Source organism: Echinops telfairi, unplaced genomic scaffold (assembly GCF_000313985.2).
Source record: "Echinops telfairi isolate 266 unplaced genomic scaffold, ASM31398v2 ScPeMD7_1;HRSCAF=3_0, whole genome shotgun sequence".
NCBI lineage: Eukaryota > Metazoa > Chordata > Mammalia > Afrosoricida > Tenrecidae > Echinops > Echinops telfairi.
Window position 1 is genome coordinate 21290123 of NW_022103896.1, and position 4603 is coordinate 21294725.

The 4603-nt window shown below is 48.6% G+C and overlaps 1 protein-coding gene across 2 annotated transcripts in view; it reads left to right on the plus strand.

The window, feature by feature from the left end:
• The window catches only part of SAMD12 (sterile alpha motif domain containing 12), a 487288-nt gene that overhangs the window by 447226 nt on the left and 35459 nt on the right, over nucleotides 1-4603 (plus strand). The gene's annotated exons all lie outside the window — the stretch shown is intronic.

Consider the following 4603-nt stretch of genomic DNA (forward strand, 5'->3'; position numbering starts at 1 on the left):
GAGTCACAGGGAAGAGAAGAGGCAGTCAGGGTACAGGATAGCACTGATGAAACACACAACTTTCCTCTAGCTCTTTGGTGCTTCCTTCCCCCAACTATCATGACCTCAATTCTACCTTACAAATCAGAGTTGACCAGAGCATGCACACTGCTACAGACAAGAGCCCGCAACCCAGGGAATCCAGGATAGATAGACCCCTCATGGCCAACAATGAGAGTGGAGATACCAGGAGGATTTGGGGAGGGGGAGGGGAGAAAGGGGAACCCCTTCCCAGGGGTATGAACAATGGAACAGTGAGTGAGGGGTGACAGAAGACAGTGTAAGATATGAAAATAATAATCTATAACTTATCAAGGGTTCATGAGAGAGGGTGGATGGGGGAGGGAGGGGAAAGAAATGGGGAGCTGATATCAGGGGCTCAAGTGGGAGGAGAATGCTTTGAAAATTATGATGGCAACATATGTTCAAATGTGCTTGACACACTGGATGAATGTATGGATTGTGATAAGAGATGTAAGAGCCCCCAATAAAAGTATTTAATTAAAAAACAAACCACCAGCCCCTCCAAGGGAGAAACATGAAACTTACCACTCCTGTAGTGAGTTATAGTCTCAGAAACCCACAGGGGCAGTTCTATCCTGTCCTATAGGGTCGCTAGAAGCCAGAATCAACTCCCTGGCAGTGAGAGTTGGCCTCTACAAATGGTTGGTGAGTATTGCATGAACTGCAGAAACTACAATGCTTAGGGTACACGGGCACTTCCGACAGTGTCTGATACATGTGAGTACCTCCATATCCCCGTGGAATCCCGGTGACCCAGAAGACTCAGCTGACTCAGCCCTATACCTGGAGATGCAGCTTCTGAAAAGCCTCAAGAGAGGAGGGAAGCAATTCTGGCTGTAATTCACTGCATCCTTTTCTAAACCTTAATCCCATCGTCGGGCTGGGCCGACCTGCTGTGGCGTTTTGATGAGCTTGCAGTCCAGCTCTGAGGCTCCCAGCTGCTCTTGGTCAGTTCTGTCTTCTCAGGTGGATTGTCAGCTCCTTCAAGAGGGGCACTTTGTATCTTGGCCCTTACAAGCCAACTCCACCCTAATTCTCCGGAGTCCCTTCATAATGTTTTGCTGAGTTGAAATAAACTAGCTAAAATCACTTCCCATGCTCTTTGGGGGACTCAGTTGAACTCCTGAACAGTAAGCTCCAGAACGTTCTGGCCCATTAGCCCTATTCCCCTGCAAGCAGTTAGGGAACTTAATGATCTGTTGCCCCCTGCGTGGCACGGAGCCCATTCCCACCCACATCCCTTACCAGCCCTCCCTGGGAGCCAGTGGCCTGCAGAGGCCCTGGCAGCCTAACTGTCCCTACTGCTTCTGGGAAGCTCAGCTCTACCCTCTGAACTTGATGGGGAGACCGTCGCTCAGGTTCTGGACAGGGCAGGCTCATAGTCAGAGAGGGAAGGTTCCCCTGGAGCTCTGAGCTCATCTTGCATTAGGCCAGTAGCTACCTAACGCAGCACCCTGCACCATATCAGCACTCTGCACAGAATGAACGAGTGAACAAACAGACAAATGGCACAGTGTCTTGCTGGATCCGTTTCAAGAAGTGTAGCACGCTGTTGGGGAGTCTTCATGGCTTCCATATGGGGCCACTAACTGCCAAGTCAGCAGTTTGAAACACCAGCCGCTCCATGGGCTCCACAGCCTTCAAAGGAGCCCCGGAGTTGAGTTAGTGGAGCATGTCATTAGTAGAGGAAGGAGACCAGGAACGGCTCTGCTGACTATAGTCTAATGAAATATGAAAGAGCCCTGCATGTGCAACCAGTAAGCACTCAGCTACTTGGCAGTTGGAAGCACCCAGCAGTCCTGCAGGGGAAAGACCTGACCATCCATCTCTTTCCATTACAAAGCACCGCCTGGGAGACCCTGTGAGGCGGTTCAACTCCATCACCTGGGGTCACGGTGATGTGGAATCAACTCCACCGAACCCACCACCAACTGCAACAAAGGAAATCATCTCCCCTGAATGACTTTAACAACAGACACGGAGGACAGGGAGAGGGTGCAACCAAGCCTTGCAGCCAAGTTGACAGGCCCCCTCTCCAAACCTTGGCCCTCCATAAAGTGTCTGTTGAGAAGCAGCAGTGATAGTTGAGCAATGACAATGCCATGGGGTGAAGATAGATGGAAACAGCTATCGGCCCAAGATGTGTTTAGTGCCAGCAATACTGTCTGCTCCACAATCCGTTACAGCAAAGGACTGAAACATTTCCCAGAGGTCAGCAGTCTGCCAGCGACACAGCAGATTCACGCCCCTGCCACCAGCGCTCGGCCCCAGGGCCTGAAGGAGAACAAGCCAATCTGTGAATGTCACCAGCCAGACGAGGCAATATTGCCTTCTCTGATGAATGCCCAGGTGTGCCACTCTCTCCAAGGGCCAACCTCTGCCTCCAGGGTGCTTGTTGGAGCATATTGACCAAGGCATAAATCCTGCTTATTGAAGGGTTTTTCTTTGCCTTCTTTCTTTCTCTCTCTCTCTTCAAATCTTGCAACCCGAATGGTTGCTGGCAGATTTCTTTCCTGGGCAAATCTCAGAGCGATCCCATGTCTGCAAGTGCCACTGCTATTCCCAGGAGAGGACAGCATCTTGAAGCAAACCATGTGGTCAGAAAGGAAACCTTGATTTCTCTCTCTCTCTCTCTCTGTCTCTGTCTCTCACTATCACTCCTGTTACCTGAGCACTGGGACTTTGAGAAGGCTCTGGGGTCCGAAGGGACCACGAACATGAGTAATAGTCACATTTGCTGAGTACTGGGAATTCTCTTTGCTGATGACGGAAGTTGTCACATTATTCTCATTTTTGTGGTATGAAGGAGGAGAGTCAGTAGCCAGACACAGAACCTGAGATTGCTCTCAGGGTTTGCAGTGCGTCTCCCTCCCACTGTACCCTTCTGTGGTAGATATATAATCGTTTGTCAATTTGAGGATTAAGAGTGTAGGGATGGAATCTAGCTTGTCAATCATATCATATCAATGAGGCCTCTGTGTGGGCCTGGCCTTCTCCTAAGAATTCTGGGAAATACGGTACTTCCTCCTTGGAGGCTGGAGATACCTCTCTCTCTGCCACTCTCTGGGAGACATTGCAGCTGACAAGACACATGGAACTACGTTAGTGCCCTAAGTTGGAGAAGCCACATGGACCTACCCTGATGCAACCGGACCTCTGAAGCTAGAGAAACCACATAGAGACCCCTGCCAGCGCTGAGATGTTTCCAATGCCACTGGATCCAAAGACTTTCCACCCACTGGCCTTTGATCTTCCTGCATTCGGCATCATTGCATGTGTTTCTGTGAGTCTGAAGAGGACTTTATAGATTGCTGTCGGACATTTGGGCTAATGTTGGACTTATGGACTTGATCTGGACTGGGCTGGGATCCTTTCTCAATGTTCAATTGCTCTTGTATATAAATCTCTTTCTTACACACATATATGTGTCCATGGATTTGTTTCTCTAGTCTACCCAGACTAACACACCTTCCAAACGCATATACCCATTCTCTGGGGTTTTCTTTCAATGCACCAACTTTCAACATCTACGTAATTTACTTATTTGTTATATGTGCGTGTGGTTTGTAGTCTGTCTCTTCTCACGGGAATATGTGTTCTAGAAGAACAAAGTCTTGACTTCTGTTTGGTTCCCAGATGCATCCCACACTCATGCATCAAGACTGCCACCTGGTCAGCCTGATGACCTGCTGTTATTGCTGTCCTTCATTAGCTGGCACTTATTGTACTCGGCTAATGCCATCTATGTGGCTTTGGTGGGAAAGCTGCAATCAAGAGCCACCAAAGAAAGAAGACACAAGTTTGCCAAACAAGGCAGATCTCCTGGCCACCAGCTCAATTCTTTGCCTAAAACCCAACTCAACCTTGCGGCTCTTTTGTTATGCTCTAAGCCCAGTAACTGTTTGTGAATTCACTTTCAGACACATGGTTTGCTTTTCCATCAGATCAAGGAACATGAGACCAGCAAAAAACATCACCCTACTGATTTGTCTCAGAAACACAACTTGGTCATCCTGCAAGGAATCCATCTTGAAAGTTCATTTTGAGGACCAGACAGGCCCAACCAAAGACTATCTCTACCTCCTTAGCAATGCAGGGTTGTTGAAAGCTTGGTTGGAAGAGTCTAGAAGCCATTCATTAAAATTGAGGTCCCTGTAGCACTTCAATGCCCTGAGCTTTCAGGGAACCTCAAGTTGACCCTAAGTCAAAATGCTGAGATATTTCTAGCTCCTGGAATTGGTCAGATCAACCCCTTTGTGGGCAACTTCTAGGAAACACGCAGGCAGTCAAGTGAAGGTGACTCATCTCAGCCTGACGGTAGGTGTGAAGCCCTGGCTGGGGGATAAGGAAGAGAGTGACAACTTTCAAAGTAAAGTGTCAAAAGAAAGGTGTGTGGTTTTGGAGGTGGGGGGTGGGAATGTGGGGCAGAAAAAAGAAAGGAAGGACCCCCAAACCTGTCAAGAAGACTACCTGTATTTGAACAGAGGTTATTGTATCATCTCCAGCTACACACCACCCCTTCTCATCCCTGTATTAATGT